This window comes from Ambystoma mexicanum, chromosome 8, assembly GCF_040938575.1.
Source record: "Ambystoma mexicanum isolate Mex_15411 chromosome 8, UKY_AmexF1_1, whole genome shotgun sequence".
Lineage (NCBI taxonomy): Eukaryota > Metazoa > Chordata > Amphibia > Caudata > Ambystomatidae > Ambystoma > Ambystoma mexicanum.
The window spans coordinates 167,282,005-167,300,062 of record NC_090929.1 but is presented as its reverse complement, the minus strand read 5'-3'; the positions used below and the strand labels follow the sequence as shown (position 1 = coordinate 167,300,062).

The 18,058-nt window shown below is 45.8% G+C and overlaps 1 protein-coding gene across 1 annotated transcript in view; it reads left to right on the top strand.

Annotated features, from left to right (window-relative positions):
• The first annotated feature begins 417 nt into the window (after nt 1-417).
• TMEM250 (transmembrane protein 250) overlaps nt 418-18,058 on the top strand; it is a 46,199-nt gene continuing 28,558 nt past the window's right edge. The window contains exon 1 of the mRNA XM_069609561.1: nt 418-552. The gene's annotated coding sequence lies outside the window, so the exon portion shown is untranslated. The remainder of the gene's footprint in view (nt 553-18,058) is intronic.

The window sequence follows — 18,058 nt, the reverse complement described above, 5'->3', positions numbered from 1 at the left end:
AAAGAAACCGGAATAATACAGAATTTTAAAGATGACTACATATATTACTAGTATTTTCACCATATGACTGCTTATGCATATCCTTTAAATTATAGTCTTAGTAAGGAAGTTATTTTATCCCTCCCCTTCTTTGAGCTTATTTTTACCGAGGTCCTTCTTTTCCCTTTTCGGCTTCACCATGTGATGAACTTTCTAAACTGGTCTGTCCTCCCTTCCTTTCTCCCGCACAGGCCCCCGGGGAGTTCTAGTCTCGTCTAGTCCCTTTTCTATTACGCTTGCTCACTGACAGCACGAGACCGGAAGCGACGCTCCTCGGTGTGTGACGTCCGCCTTAGCCCTGGAAACCAGGAAATACAAGGTGCCATCGCTGTTCTTCGCTGTGTGGGCGGGTGGTTTGGCGAGACTCCGCCCCCTGGTGCTGGGCACCGGCCGGCAAAAAAAAAAAAACGATGGGGGGCGCAATACACATCGCCGCCTGCCCAGGAGCCGCCCTCTCCTACCAGCTGCCGGGTGAAGAGAGGGTAGCGTGGACTCCCGCATCAGTGAAAAAAGGTGCGTACAATGCTGCGTCGGTCCAGAAAGGGATTGCCTGGAGATGGGCAATTGTGCACAGGGTATAGGTGTCCGCCCAGAGCGCACAAAGTGGAGCAGATGTGGATAGGACAGGTGTAAGCTGAGCACTAGAGGATACCAGCGGGTGGGGATGGGCGAGGACAGATGATAACCCAACGTTCTTGAACGATTATTACCCGGTGGGAGGGTTGCTGTGCAAGGCAAGGGTAGGACATGTGTTTGTACAAAACACCCAGGTGAGCAGAAGGGCTGGCAACGTTTGTGGCAAAGTTATATTTCCCGTTTGGTAGACACTAGTCCAGTACTGGTTTCAATTTTGCATTCTGAATTCCGGCATTATTTTAACTCCGGACTGCAAGTCCCAACATGCAAAGATAAAACCAGTACTGGACTGCAGTCTCTCAAATAGAATGGATAATGTGTCCATGCACATGTCAGCCATTCGTGGATAGGAACCGTCAGCCGAGCCAATCACCCCAGCAAACACACCGAGCGGTTTGGGGTCGGGTCGTTGTCCAAGGGCAGGATGGTTTTGTTCCAAAGCATCTAGCATACTCCAGATGCGAGGCAGATGTGCAATGTAAGAGCCATACGCCCAGCAGATGATACAGGGCACCCGAGGGATTGGGGGGGAGGTTCACGGAAACTGTACAAGGACAGCTGTGACTCCTATGCGGATACTGTGGAGTTTAACTGTGGGAGGATATTTCGGATGACCGACTAAAAGCACCCATAGAATCGGAGGCAGCTGTAAAACTTGTACACTAAAGCACCGAGTGGATACCTGAGGGAATGGGCGACTGTCGTGGCAACCCATCTAGGATATCGGCAGGGAGGCCCTACTCTCCGATAAGAGAGCAACATATCATGCAAGCACTACTAGAGGACATGGGGGGAAAACAGGAATAGGTTCGAGGACGTGGAGCGTGACAGCCCAGCGCATCTAAGAAACCCGAGACAGAAGTCATGTGGGTGCAAGCACAATAAATAGCTTTTTGAAAACGAAATGGCGCTTTTATGCAGCATTCTCTGCTTCCAAGCGCCGTAATAATAGCTGTTCTTATTCAAGTTAAGTTAATGTTGCTCACAACCTTCAAAGGCCGACTCGGCTCTCCTAAGATTCGCGCTTGCTAAACGTACACCTGCACCATGTGAGACATAAATATTTAATAGGAGTTAGCCACACATCATATGCTTATGCCATCTCAAAACACCAGATCCTGGAGGGGGCGTTGAATGGGAAATATCTTTACAAGGAAAAATGTCATTGCAAAGATCTAAGATGGTACAGGCTGCGAGGTACAGATCGAGTCGTACAGAGACAGACCCGATGTCCTCGAAGCACCTGTAACATATCTGAGGTGGAAGACAGCTGTGCAAGAACATATGTCGATCCAAACTCTTGCACTTCGACAGGGAACAACTTTATATTAATAGAGCAGGAGCAACAGTAATGACCAAAGGGTGTCGCCAAGACACTCTTATTGAATGAGCATACGTGGAGAGTACGTCGTGTCCCTCCTACTATTTTTGTTGATATCTTGGTGCAGACTATTGTTCCAAATCCTTTGAAAGCCCTTTGCAAAGTAAACGGAGCTGGGCTGTTTTAGTCGGGAACGGACTCCGATAGTACATGGCAGTTCATTTCTTAATTTTGCCGGCAGCAATGTACAGTGATGGAAAGGGAGGTGATACCGTGGTCACCTGTATCATGTATTTTGCCTGTGGCCTCAGCCTCGTTTCGCTCCCTTAATTCGCAGCTGTTGGATAACCCAGTGTTGTATAATGCAGTAACAGAAGACAGGAGACTTGCTGGTTTACTGGAAGGGCTTTATTTATGAATTTCCAGCCGGCCCCAAATACACGCAAGCTGCGTGTCTCTATGAACTAAGGCCAAAGGGCCTGGAATGGCTGGGAGTTGCTGAGTGCAGCTCACGTCCTCAACTGAGCTGCGGGCCCCGTTCTCAGAGGAGCCGACAGGGCGCTTCTATCTGCGTCCTCGGCCCGGCTCGTAATGCGCGCGGGACTTCCGGTTCCGCGAGATCTCGCGAGAGCGGGGCTCTCGCGACTTCTCTACACACCTCCCTTTTTCCAAATGATAATAGAGTCACTGTACAGCATAGTCATTGTATCTCACCGGTCTTCTGTGCTCTCTTCTGGGCCGCTCCCTGGTTCCAGCGCACTCTTCTTGCTGCTCTGGTTCCGGGTCTGCCTCGAGTTCTTCCGGTTCGATCTCAGGTTCTAACCTTTCTCTGTCGTCTCCTTCATGTTCGCGTTCCTCGCTTCTCCCATAGTTCTTCTCAGTCCCTGCTAGTGATCTCTCCGGAGACCTCTCTCTTTCTTGCCGCCTCTGGTACAGTGCTACTCTTTCAACGTTCCATGTGCGCCCGTCTTCCGTGCGAATGTAGTTTGTTCCTTTGTGAATTACTTGGCAGGGTCGACTGTATCGGGACCCTGTGATTTGATCTTTCTTTGGTAGTCTGATCTTAACCAGGTCTCCCTTTCTTATGTCTGGCGCTTGTCTGGCCCTCCTTCTCTCATCACTCCATGACTTCATGCGTGCCTTACTGCTTTGGATTCGCCACACTACTTCTGACATGTCCACAGCCTCATCTTCTCGTACTTTCGATAGCCATGGTGGACTCAGCGTGGACGCCGCACTCCTCCCTCTCAACATTTTGAACGGGGAAACCTGCGTGATGCCATTTGGAGTGAGTCTGTGGGCCGCTATGGCCTCTTTGGTGGTTTTGAGCGGGTCCATTCCTGAAGCTGTTGCCAATTGGATGGCGCCCTTTATGAACCTGTTTGCCCTTTCTACAAGCCCATTGGCCTGAGGGTGATACAGGGCAGCTTTATTTTGAATGATATGATTTCTTTTTAGAAAATCTTCCATGTCTTTAGAGACCAGTTGCACCCCGTTGTCCGTAACCACCTCCTTGGGGAGGCCTTCCCTTTGAAAAATTTCTGTGAGTACTTCTATGACCGTCTTGGTGGTTATATTCGGGACAAACTCTGCCTCCACCCATTTCGATAAGTAGTCCACCAGCACTATGCCATACCTATGTTCCGGCGACATAGCCTCCAGGGGTCCTATGAAGTCGATGCCTATTTTGGACCATACTGCTTCGGGTATTTCTGTGAGTGTCAGGGGTGCCTGGCGGACCTTAAGTCTTTTGTCGCTGTTTAAGCATTCATGACACCTCTCTATCATGGTGCGAATTTCTTGGTCCATGGACGGCCACCAGTAGGCCTCTCTCACTCTGCGGCGAGTCATCGTGTTTCCGAGGTGTCCCGCGTGAGCCCGGCAGAGAATGGTTTTTCTCATACCTATTGGGGGAATGATTTGATCATTTTTCATGACGATCCCTTTGATTTCGGACAGCTCATCCGACACTTTCCAATATGGTCTCATGCCTTCGGGCAGCACCTTTTCACTGGGCCAGCCTTCTTTGATGCATTCTCGAATCCTGGTCATGGTGGGGTCCTTCCCATCCTCTTCTTCCCAGTGCCTTTCACTGAGTTCTAGGTAGTCGGGTGCTCTTAAGTCCATGACGGATGCCACGATGCATTCCCCATGTAGGAATGTGGTTGTTTTATCCTTATCTTCCGGCAGCCGCGACATGCAGTCGGCCTGCGTACATTTCCAACCTGAAATGTGCTGGACTTCGAAAGTGTACTCCTGCAGTTTGGCTGCAATGCGTGCTAATCTGGGTGTGGATGTTTTGGTCCCTCCAGGGCTGAGCATGTGGATGAGCGGTTTATGATCCGTCAGCAGCTTGAACTTTGTGCCCCACACGTATGTTCTGAAATGTTCCACTGCCCATGCACACGCCAGCATTTCCTTTTCAATGGTGGAGTAATTCTGTTCCGCTTCCGATAACGCCTTCGACGCAAAGGCTACCACATGTTCCGTGTCACCTTTCTTTTGAGTTAATACTGCTCCCAGTCCATACGCACTGGCGTCTGTGGTGATGACTGTCTCCCACGTTGGATTAAATGGTTGAAGACATGGGGCATCCATGATGTGCTGTTTTATGCTTCCCATCGCAATCTTTTGCGGTTCTTGCCACGTAAACTCCGACCCTTTTTTGAGTAAGTCGCGGAGGGGTGCTGTGGTCTCTGAAAACTTTGGTATGAATTTGGCATAGTACTCAGCGAGTCCAAGAAATGACCTCCCTTCTTCTTTGCAGGTGGGTTCTGGAGCTCCACTGATGGCCTGCATGAGGTTCCGTTTTGGACTGATGCCTTTTTCCGAGATCAGGTACCCTAAGTATTCGACCTCTTTCACCTTGAACATGCATTTTTCATGGCGTAAGCGGATGCCTGCTTCTTGTAGCTTGTTGAGAACTTTTCTCAACGTGGAGTCGTGGGTCTGCTCATCCCCTGCATACACCAGGATGTCATCCTGGAAATACACTACGTTTTTAACATTGCGTAGCAGGACATCCATCATCCTTTGGAAAGCCGATGCTGCTGATGACAACCCGAACGGCATTTTGGTGAATTGGTATGTCCCAAACGGAGTGATGAATGCCGTGAGGGGTTTTGACTCTTCATGGAGCTGTATTTGGTGGTATGCATTTCTCATGTCGAGTTTTGAAAATATCTTGGCCTCTTTCATTAGTAGAATGAGTTCATTGATGCTTGGAAGGGGGTAATTGTCCGTGATGACTTCCAAGTTTAAGCTGCGCAGGTCTATGCAGACCCTCAATTCCTGGGATTGGGGCTTCTTTATGAGAACCACCGGGCTCAACCACTCGGATGCTTCGATTTCTTCTATGATCCCCTCCCTCCTCATCTTGTCCAACTGTCTTCTGAGGGCATCTCTGGCTGTGGCAGGTACCGGCCTCACCCGATGCTTGACTGGGACAGCATTTCTTTTGAGCACAATTTTGTGGAGAAAACCCTTAATGTGCCCCGGCTCCTCTGAGAATAATGTAGGATAATCGTTTTTGACCACAGGTCCGTCCTTTGCACCGAGTGACAGTACCTGATCCTCTGTGCTGGGATCCAGTCTAATTTTCAGTTTGTCTTGGTCGTCCCAACCTAACACTGCTGGACCTTCATGGCTGAAGTAAACTCTAGTGATTGCCACTCTCCCTTTGAATTCGACTTTGCCCTTTATGTACCCCAAGAGTTCAATCGACGCTCCCCCAAAAACTGTGGGCTTGTGCCGCGTAGTCAGCACTTGTACTTTTTCTTTTCCCACCATTTCTTTGTAAGTCCTCAGGGGAATGATGGTTAGATCCGAACCTGAGTCTGCCATGACCCTAGTTTCATTGCCGTCTATTTTAATCGTGCAATGGGGCTTCTCTCTCCTGGCTCTTGTGCTGTTCACCATTATAACTGTGGGCCTACCTTCATCTTCTGAGGATGATTCTCTCTCCATGATGCGCTCTGCGTTGAGACTGGTGACTTTCCTGTTTCTCCATCGACACACGATTGAGAAGTGACCAATGCGTTTACAGACGGAGCACTCCTTATCTCTGGCTGGGCACTCTCTGTCAAACGCTAAGTGCTTCGTACTGGTGCACCTGTGGCACTTGAGGGGTTCTTTCCTGTTTCCTTTCACATCTCTCATGTCCGATGTCGGCTTTTCTTTTTTTGAATGGACGCCCACTGCCTGTATTTCAGCGGAGCTCTGGGCTCCTGTGAGCTCCTTCCGTCTTCCCGCCGTTTCTTCGACTGCTCTGGCAATTTCGATTGCTTTCTCCAACTGCAGTTCCTTTTCAATGATAAATTTATCTTGGACTTTCCTGCTGTTCGTGTGAACGGTCAACATGTCACAAATGAGGTTTTCCGCATTGTTGCCAAAGTTACATAACGCCGCTAGTTCCCTCAGCTTAGTGACGTAATCATCTACTGGTTCCGACATTTCCTGCTTCCGACCGTAGAACCGTATTCTGTGCAGCACTGTGTTTTCTTTGCTGGCAAACCTCTTAATGATTCTCCTCACTGCCTCCTTGAACACGTCGTCGTTGTCGCCAGCAACCGGGATCGGGGTCAGACTTTCGAAAATTCTTTGTCCCTCTACCCCCAGGGCATTGAGTAACATGGCCCTGCGCCTTGCCACCTAGAACCCTGCTCCACCCAGTGCTTCCACGTAGGTCATGAATAGGGGCTGCCATTGTGGCCACGGAATGGCAGGCCTACCTGGAGTTTGGAGGAAGGGTGGCGGTGGCGTTGCTCCTTGCATGCTTCTTCGTGGGTTGTGGTGATCCTCGTCGCCAATTTATGTTGTATAATGCAGTAACAGAAGACAGGAGACTTGCTGGTTTACTGGAAGGGCTTTATTTATGAATTTCCAGCCGGCCCCAAATACACGCAAGCTGCGTGTCTCTATGAACTAAGGCCAAAGGGCCTGGAATGGCTGGGAGTTGCTGAGTGCAGCTCACGTCCTCAACTGAGCTGCGGGCCCCGTTCTCAGAGGAGCCGGCAGGGCGCTTCTATCTGCGTCCTCGGCCCGGCTCGTAATGCGCGCGGAGCGCGCGGGGGCGGGACTTCCGGTTCCGCGAGATCTCGCGAGAGCGGGGCTCTCGCGACTTCTCTACACCCAGGTTACAGCGTTAAATCACCCGAATTAAGAAACCCGCCACCAACCCGATCAATACTGAAAGCTGGACGCATGAAGGTGCCACTCAAGAGTTTACTAGGAGCAGGATTTGAAGCAACCACCAGTCCTCAACACCTTAGCCAACTCCCACTCTCGTAGTGAAGCAGATGCAGCAGGCTAATGTCTGCTTTCCCCTTAAGCAAGGCCTAGTTTAGCACTTGCTTGTTCGTATTTGCTGTCCTTGCAGGGATTGAAAATGCTGGCAGCGATTTAGCTCCTGCTTGTAGCCTGTTTAGCTTGACGCCAGGAGCTACCAGGCCTACCCAGCCAGTTGGTGCTTTACAAACATACCTATGTAGGATTCACTTCATGCGTTTGGGAATGTCTGTAGTAGATCATAAAGATACTTCTAGAAAATGTTCAAAGCATAATGGGTCGTATATAACGGAAAACAACGTCTATTTTTCATATTATAAGGTCGAAGTTACCTTTGCAGCATGCTGTAAACTAGCTCATCGTTCCCAAGAGGCTAGCTCCTGCTCTCGGTTTGATGCCTTATAACCAGTTGTTTAGCTGTGTTTTTGTTGCTTTGCCCCTGCTCCTCAATTCTTTACTTCAGCCCCTCCCCAGTGAGCTTCTTTTGAAGCTCCTGTGTTAATTTGAAAAGGTTCAGTTAACACTTTTCTCCAATAGGTGTGTTTTCAAGTGTACTGATAACATCAGGATTTGGCAAGGAATGTTTTCTGCGTTGTAAAGAATGTTTACCCGTTGGTGGGGTTACCGCCGACTCACTAAGAATCCTGTAACAGAAATAGTTTTCTGCAATGCTTCACGCCGACTCACTAAGAATCCTGTAACAGAAATCGTTTTCTGCAAAGCTTCAGCAGGTATAACCTATTTAGTAGCAAGCATTGGCAATGCCAACAGTTTTGGTTTTTGTGTAGGCATGGCAAAGGCATTTGCCAGGCACTGCTGTAGTGGTATTAACTGGCCATCAATGGTAGGAGGTGGAAAATGGTGCCAGTGCCTAGACATATAAAAGCAGTGTCTGGCAAATGCGTAATACTCATACATAAGCCTGAACTGTTGGCTTTGCCAATCCTTGTTATTAACAGGACTTCAGTAAAGAAAGGACACGCATAGTGCTCATAAATGGAGTTGCAGAAAGCAGACCCGGTTAAGACATTTTTATTACACCAGTTGCACGTTTACAGTCATTAACTCTCCGAAGACTGCTTTGAAAAAACACTGGAAGGCACTGTGTTTGATGGTAAGACTTGATACAGTTAGCTCAAAGAGATCCCGGGACGGTATGTTTTGGGCAGGAAAAGGATGGGTATGGCCATAGGGATTATCCTGACCATGGGCAGTCAGTGTCTGGGTAAATAATCAAACACCTATAAGCCTTGTGTCCTTCCTCGTATGCCATTTCTCACTGCCCCACAATAGCCAAAACTAAAAAGGGCTGGCAGTGCTTTATCATCCTCTAACTTTATTGTTCATACCCACCTTTCACTATTTAGTTACAGACTTGTACCCTGCTTATTCACCTTCAGTTCCTTGGTCCTACCTTTACATACCTTTTTGGTCTTTTATTTATTATGATTTTTTTAAATTCTTGATCCCGTCCTCAACAGGACAAAATAGCGAGGTGGAGACAACTTTGAAGTGATATAGAGGACCTTCAAAGTATATCTTGACATATGAGACATTATCTGACTTGTATAAAAAAAAAGTGATTGTAGCCGTGGCTTTTTTTGTAAATTTTTTTTTTTTTTTTTTTTTTTTTTTCCCCTTCAATTATTTTTTTAAACTTGTGTCCATTTCATCTTGGATTTCTGTGCAGAATTGTTTTTCTGTCTGCAGTCATAAACTCATTAGTGTGCATAGTATGCTTACACAGTTAACCCTTCCACTTCCCTAAGGACGTGTATATAGGATTGCTAATTTACTTAGGAAATCATTTGAACTCTTGACAATCAAAAGGTGTAAGGGTATATGCATAGCATTCAGTCTCAGGATGATTTTTAGTGTCACGGCGAGCTTTAACTCCTTTGGAAAAAGCATTGTTTTCATAATTATATTATAGAACTCGCCACCATAGTGGTTGCATTTTCTTCGAGCTGAACATACTTGATTACCAAAACCGCACTTGGTGGTTTTTAGTGTATTGACCTTGAAAAGGTGCAGTGCTGAGCCACATACCTTAGGCAATGGGTCCCTCAGCGAGAGTAAGGGCAGGGTTATGTATGTTGAAAAGTTGATTCAATTAGAAGCCTTTCTATCTACAGGACACACTACTAAGTGAGCATGATGCTTTATAGAGCGTGGGATACTTCAGTTTTTATTATTTTACTAGGTTTTATACTGTGCACCACTGACCTTTATCAGTGCCATTTCACATGCACAAGATAACCACACTAAATGTTCTGGAATCTGTGGGGTTGTTTTTGTTTCCCTTCATCCTCACTGATCCTGAATAAAAGAATAACTCCCCAGGAGTGAGGTGAGCTACTACAAGACCTGGAACTAGAATCGGCACGTTCACCGTCCTGGTCCAGGCGTCTAGAAACTTCTCAAAACATGGACTGTGCTGGAAGACCTAGAACTGCCATCTACACATTCCAGCCTTCCCATAGGTTACTTAACTGGCATTGTAAGAGGAACAGGAGGAAATTTCTTATGTGTAGTTCGCTAAAACCCATTAGTAGACATTTTTAAAGTAGCTCCAGGAGGTGTGAAATACACACCATACCTGTCCTGCAATTAGGTTTTCATAGGGAACACCGAGACATCTCACTGATCTACCTACATTGCCCATCTAATTTAAAATACATAATGATGGCTAGTGCAAAAGTCGACAGGGTCCGTCACACGGCCTACTCCATTTAAACCAGTACACACAATTTTAAGAGCTGTCTCTGAAACAGACAAAAGTAGGTTCTAATGAATGTCAAAATCTTTCTTTCTTCTGCTCCTCCCTCACCCTCTCTCTGCATCTTGTTCTCAGCCACTCTGTCTCAGTCGTGGGCTTACCAGGACTGCAAATCCATGGTTCTTGGGCAGATTGGCGCTTCAGGGATTCACTACTTCACTGCCTGCTAGGGCTCTTCCCCAGGTCTCTTTTATTGTGGGTTAGCAAGGTTTGCCTGTAAGTTTGAGCCAATGTTGGTCTGGCGTGTCCCCAAGGAGTTTGGTGTAGAGGCGTGGCCCTACTAAACACCATGGTCTTTCTTGGGAAATGTTCTGCATTGATTAATCCTGAGCTACTGTGCCTGTCCCTCAGTGTAGTGATGTCATCACATAGCTCCCCCCTCTTCTATGCTCCCCACTGACTAGCCTCGTCCTTCAGAACCTCCCTATTTTCTCTAAGTTGGTGATCTTCCCCTTAGCTGTCTCACCAATAGTCTAGTCTATGTTAACTCGGTCGCCTTCCTACTCTAGCCACCCAAGCCTTTTGCCAAATAAAATAATATACCCGCGATTAGCCATGTGAACACAGTTCTTCTTTTGATGCCCCACCTTGAAAAAGTGGAACTGTTTTTGATGCACCACTAGTGATTTAATGATGCCCTGCCACACACAGGGTCGGATTGGGCCTGTGGCCGGGCCGAAATCATTTTGATGTGGGCTTGCCCCTGGGAGCTGGTTTCTGGCCACGAAAGGGCCAGCGGTGAGGGGGGGGATCGCCACGCAACATATGCTGTAGGCTGCCTGCAGGCTGGGCTGGGCCCATGGCACAGTGGGCCCGGCGTGCACCTTAAGTTTCTTTTAACTTTGCAGGAAGCAACAAATTTGCTGCACTTTGCAAAGTTGAAAACCACTTGTTGTGCTTGCCTGGGGGCAGCCGGAACACAACAGGCGGTGGGCCATTGATTGTGCCAATCAAAATGCGGCTGCAGCAACCGCCGAGACTCTGTGCCACCTCCAGCCTCAGTCACGTGACTGACTATATTTTGCAGGGCCTCTGACCCTGCTGGCACTCAGACAGGTCTGACTGGACTGGGGCAGCAGTCAAAGAGCTGCACGCAGACTGACGGTGACACCAGGAGGACCAGGGCAGCGGGTGAGTCGGCCCACCAGGCAAGGTAAGCCAAGATCACCCCATGCCTCATACAGCCAGAGAACGCCACCGACAGCAGCCCGGAAGCAGACATGTGGCACCAAGGGGTGCAAGGCTGCAGGTGAGTTGGGTCCGGTAGGGCAGGCTGTGTAGACACGGGCACCATCGTCCCCCTCCATAGTTGTCAGGCCCAGGTCCTACTGACACATAGCAAGGCTTCCAATATTTGGGGTTATCTGGTTGTGGTAGTGCAGGGTGCACACAAACTGCCAGGCAGGATTCTAAGATTGGAGGAGACATGAGTGGGGTTGTGTAGCTTACACACACCCTGCCAGTTAAAGGAATGGTTCGGTAAAATTTTGTTATTGCCCCTACGGGTTGGCCATGTGTTTTTAAGCCTAAATCGCTCGATTTTAGAAATATTTCCTATGGACCTTACCTGAGTTTTCGTCCATTAGACGCACGCAAAAACAGGCATTAGGGAGCTGCCATTTTGTGATAATCCTATCACTTGCCGCATCGCCCTGGCTGACCTGCTTTTGTGGCACTAAATCATATCCCCCGCCCCTGAGCCTGACATTATCAAAACATTCATATTCCCCGCCTCTCTCCGTGACGTTACTGTGCTGCGTGGGCAAACGCGCCCAGTTGAACCCGGAAACCAACACAGATCAACTCACAACACAGCGCGCCACAATTTGGAATATGAAACTGTACTTTAAAATCAAACGGCAACACGGTACATTTGGTAAAGTACATTTATTTGACATTAAATGTTTATAGAATATTCAGCAATTGCCATATTAACTCGATTTGCTATTTATTTTCTTTTATCTCTATCCACAAAAACTGTTCCGTTTTATCGTGAGTCACGCGCTGTTCCTTTATGGTACACAGGGTGTTGGTTTTCGTTAAAAAGAAGCACTTTGGTCGCATGGTGAACCGCAAGGCTGTTCCATCAACTAGGCACTAGGCCGGCGTAAAGGTTGATATGTTGCTTCTAGCCGCTAGTACCGCGTAAGGGCATATGGGCCCTTGGCGATCGTCCCATAAGATCGTCAAAGTGGTGCAGTTGTTGACAAGAAACTGCAGCTGGCGGTTGAAGAAGCCGTCTGCGGGGTTCTGAAACTGGTGGCAGTAGGGTAGGATATACCTGTTTTGAAAACATAAAAATTATAATTAGTCTCGCCAGCCGATCTTTATTAATATTATTCATTTTATTTATTACGGCCGATCTGAAACTATTTGCTTGCAAGGGTAGTGCAATGGAGTATGTTAGGCTCTAAAATCAATGCGAAAAGTAACAAAATAAATCGAGATTAGCACACAATGAGAAACAACTGTTTGTCTACATGCGTGTGGAATGTGGACCTGCATGCCCATGTGCCCGCTACAAGGACGATCCCACAAACGTTTTCCTAGCTCTTCATTCATTCATTTATTCATGCATCCATTCATTATTTCTTCATTCCGGTATAAAAGCGTCTAAAGAGTTACTTCGATTATATTTGCAATTTTCATTGTGTCTCTGCGTAATGCAGTTCGTAAATCCCACTGTGCTCTTCACAACGATTTTTCGTATACTGAACTAACATGAAACTCGGTCTAGTTTCAGAATTTTCTGCCTTATCGTCTCTTACGTTATTGCACCCCCCCTTCAAATGAAGTTCTTTCGGCATGGTCCCTGTCTCTCCAAGGTCAAAAAACAATAGGACCTTATACTGCCAGTGCGAGTTGTGGGCCTCTTCAGGCCACGAGCTGAAAATCAAAGCCGCTGACCTTCACTAGAAATGAGCATACATTCTTTCTTTGCAACATCCCGTAGTAAAGCCATCTGTGAGAACTTGAAGTTTCGAATCCATCTATGTACTGCGCCTCAATGTGCAAAAGCAAACTTGCATCTCTACCATCTGCAACGGCTCGCTTGGCGCGTTCTAAGGCCCCCAATTTTGTCCTTGTCTGCGAGCTTTGCAGCCCCAAAGAACCATAACTATGGAGACATTTAATTTTTGGGGGAAGGTCAGGGAAAGTATAAAGTACCCGAGCAGTTGAGTTGAAAGTGAGATTTATTGTTTGTTTGTTTTTATTATTTGCAATACGCAAGCCTCCCCTCGGTTAACAGTGCGCAGCATTTACATGAGATTGCAAAAATTAGTTACATCAACAAAAATATATACATACACATATAGACCAGGTCAGCAATATGAGGTGAATAGAGAGAGAATTCAAAGATGACACCCATTTTGTTCGCCACCCAGGATGGTGAAGGTAGGGGTTATGGTTAGCATACTTTGTATGTACACTGTACAATACATTTATTTACAAAAAGACAATCGTATTACAATTATTTAAACCGGGATTTGTAATTCACAACCAGCTCTCCTTTGGGTGGACATGGCACAGTGGCAATGTTTGGTGGCAATGGATCAGTGCTCTGCACAGAAACGTTCAAAATTCCATATCTGTGCTTCTCTAATACAGCAACAATAAGGCTTTTGACAAAGTCGAACTCCATTTCCTCATAGACTGGTTTGATCACCCATTGCTTTCTTCTTTTTGAAAAGGCCTTAGTGTAGCGAGGCATCCTTACATTACCCGTAGTCCTAGATTGTTCACGGCCGAGATTCTCGTTATGGGCCAAGACAGCAAGTAGAGTCCTATGTCTCATGCCCTGTATGCTGAAATGCAAGCGCTTTGGCCTGTACTTTAGGCACATATTGTGGAACACCTCCAAACCTCCTGTGTGACAGAATTCTGTCAGTCCACTCAAATCTCTTGATAGTTTTATCGAAAACAATCTTCTCAATGGCTTTGTGTGTCGGCGAAGATGGAATCAACCACTTCTTCTTCTTCCGTGCCTCCACTGGGGACAAAGGGCCATGTTCACATTGGTGGAAATGTAGGTCTTCTGACCAGCGGTGCATCAGTGACCACCATTTTACAAGTAGTATTTCAACTGACCCTTCACAAGTTTTGGAGATCCACCAAAGATGGTTGCTGATAGACTGGGACCACTCTGAAATACTTTCCAAACCTTTTTTTTTTTTCCCTGCAGCCGAGATTTTCTTATTGATTGATTTAGCAAGATGCCATACGTCAAATTGATGTTTAATATGTGGGAACTGCTCTCTCATTGTCTTGGCAATTGAAACATGTCTGTCCGTGGCTATGAGGTCGATGTGCATTCCCCTCGATTGTAGATATTCCACAGATTTTATAAATCCTAGTTTCTCCATGGCCACTGAGGATGTACATTGTGTTACCTGCACGACCACCGAACTCACAATTTTCTTACTATCCATAGCCTGAATCGTTTGCCTTCGAATGTACTTGCTACAGACAATTGTTCAATTTTCCAAGCATCACTAATGGCCGGAAACAGATAATCATGTTGGTATTTGTAGTACTGCGTTTTTTAAAATGAAATGGGAGTCCCACAAACTGAAAGAAAGACTCTAAAACTGGACCCACCAAAAAGTGATGCAGCTGCACACAGTAGATTGCCTGCTGGCAGTTTCCCCAGCATCGGTTGTGCAGACCATGAGAACATATGATTTAATCTACAGGCGGCATTTATTTTGACGTTACTGCCTTTTTTTTGACGAGTGACATGAATCAATGGCTTCCCACATACTTTCCCTGTAACGGAATGCCCACATTTCAGCATACTTATAATATTCATCAAACAACTGTCAAATACTATGTATTTGCCCTCTTTCATTAGACTGTCATCCGGCGGCAAAGTTGTTTCGGCCTGTGACGTTGAGGACATATCACCACATTTGAAAGAAATATCGCTGCTATCAAGTTCTAATGCGTCGGTGAATGCTGCTGCTGGTTCATTCTCTGTCATTTGAACATCTGCTACTTCAACATTGATGGGAGAACACAACAATGTCGACAGCTTTTTTGGTGGCAATTTTTTGGCGGGTGTAGATTGTGTGAATTGATCTGCGACTACTTCAGAGCTATCTTCAATGCATCCAGTATCATGTTGTTGTGGTGGTGCGGTCGCACTGTAGCAATGGTCCATTACAACTTTACTGGATTCTCCGGACACATTAATTTCATGTTCTGGCCATTGGACATGAGCATCTCGAGTCTCAACACGCCGCGTCTGAATTAATAGTTCCTCTATAGTGTAAATGGTCTGGCAAGCAACATCTCTCATTCACTTCACTGTGTATGTATAGTTCGGACACCCACGGGTAACTAGAGGATAGATTGGAAAAGGGATGTTCAGTTTAAACACAAGATAAAGTATAGTACAATTGACTGGAAAAAACACAAAATAGTCCCCAGCACAAAAAAAATTCTAAAGCTATGAACTGTTTGTAAATAACCTTATTTTGGTTTCTTTTCTTTGCAACTTTTTTGACTCGACCTTCAACATCTGCACGCTGTAGCTCCGATTCGGTTCCGCATCTCTTCCCTTCCTGTTGCGCTGCAACGACTATATTTTCTGTATCCGCATAGACAGCACAGAATGAGGCTCCATCGACTCCCTGAAACATAGTACTTTCATTACTGTGTATCAAAATATTGTTAGCATAAAACACACGTGAGGACGAACACTCAGGTACATCTCAATAGCCAAACACGATTTATACATTGTGTGGAACAATCAAACGACAAGTATTCGAGCTCTGATGACCTAGTTCGATGGAGCTGTCAGTATCCATACCTCTGGCTCTGCATGGACTGCCACGAATGATTGTATTGAAGAGGAGGCATCAGCAACTCCCTGAAACACAGTACTTGCGTTAGTATAGTTTTCAATATTGTAAACATAACACACACTTGGTGTCGACGGCACAGGTACATATAAAGATATAACCACACATGTTGCATTGTCTAAAAGTATCAAGGAATATTTAAATATGATCAGATTTAATTGACTTATTTCTCCGATTTATTTACATCTGCATCATCTAAATGGGATCTTGTGATTGTAGTGGAAGCTCTATCGTCTCCCTGAAACACAGTACTTGCGTTAATAGGGTAGAAAGTATAGCAAATGGAATCACGTTATATGATCATGCTCGATGGAGCTGTCAGTATCCATACCTCGTGCTGCTGAAGAATATCTATGGATGTTGTAAATGTGGTGCGCACTTCTGAAATCTGTTGTGCTGATTCATATCCGCATGGTCCCGCTTCCCCTGGAATAACTTGAATGTCAGGCTCTGCATCAAGTGCGTGGGTTGACGCTTCAACAACTGCCTGAAACATAGTATTTGCATTAGTAAGGATTACAATATTGAAAACACAACACATACCTGGGGTCGACCGCACTGGTACATATCAATGGCTAACCACAAATGAAACATGGTGTAGAACAATGAAACGACAAGTGTTCCAGTCCTGATGATCACGGTCGATGGAGCTGTCAGTATCCATACCTCGTGCTGCTGAAGAACATCTAGGGCTGTTGTCAATGTGGTGGAAGCTTCAGCATCTCCCTGAAAGACAGTACTTGCATTAGTATGGATAACACTAATTATAACTGAAAACAAACACCAGGGGACGACAACTAAGGTGTATATCATTTGGAAAGCACTAACCAAACAATTGGTAAAATAATCACACGATACATAAAAACTATTACTTGACATGCATAAAACAAGTCTGTAACGGAATAGCCAAGTATGATTACCTGATACGCGCTAGAAGCGGTTGATAACTGAGGGCACGTCACGGATGTAGAATGTTCTTGCTTCAGATTCAGCGGATAGTCAAGCAGTTGTAAAGGTAAATTTTTGTTTGCTAATGAAATGCAAATATAAAAAAATTGCCACGTAAACCGACAGAATACTTGAGAATAATGCTATTGAAAATGCGCAATATAGTACAGTTCCCTGTGCCCATAAATGGATTTCCTTTGGGGGTTATAAAATCGAAAAATAATGTATTGATAAATGTCATTATTCATAAAGCTATACACTCATATCAATATCGAAAGTATTACAAGGGAGTATAACGAGGGACACAACACCTAAAATATCAATTAATCCATTCGGCTACCTACACACTACCGCAAGGCCTAAAGCTAAATCCGGACACTTGACTCACCAGTGGCGGAATGTGGACGAATAGAGTTGGAATAGCGTTTGCGAGCAATTTTCGTGTTGTTCGCCGTTTATTCTTCTTTGTTACCCAAGATGTGGCGTACATGTTCGAGGAAAAGTGCCGGCTGCAGATGTGGTATCGATCACCCCTCTTTTCCTCTAAGACTTGTTGGACTCTACTTTCCAGCTCATCCAGTGGATATCCGCAATGTCTGACCCATTCTCTTATTCGATCAACAGTTTTCGGGAATACATGCATTGTACTGACTTCAGATTTAGCATGGGTCTTCGAAGGGCAACCGCTAATCGAACAGGCAGGCATTGTTGAAAATTCTGAAAAGTAAATATCAAGATTATTATAAAACCTTGATGAATAAAGATGTCATAAAGTAAATGAACCATACCATGTTCAATGCAAGGTTTGTTTTGGTCGCCGGAACTATACCAGTTCATCATGTGCGGCTTAGTATTTGCATAAGTTACAAGCATTTTTTAGATGATGTGACTAAACTGAACATGTGACTCGTCCCTCGGATGTTCTGTCTTGCACGAAAAGGAAACATGCTTACATTATAGACTGGACCCCCGAAGGATGCAATTCGATGACAATTGACACAGATGAAAATAAATAGATCTATTGATAGCATAACAATTGAAACTCCAGTCAATAGCAATGAGACCAATGACCATAGCACTATTGGGTACTGTAATTGCAAATAGATAGAAATGTAAAAATGACCGAAATATGACTAGGATACATGGCCTTACCTTGACCAACAAACAGTTGGATTCAGAAGCCCG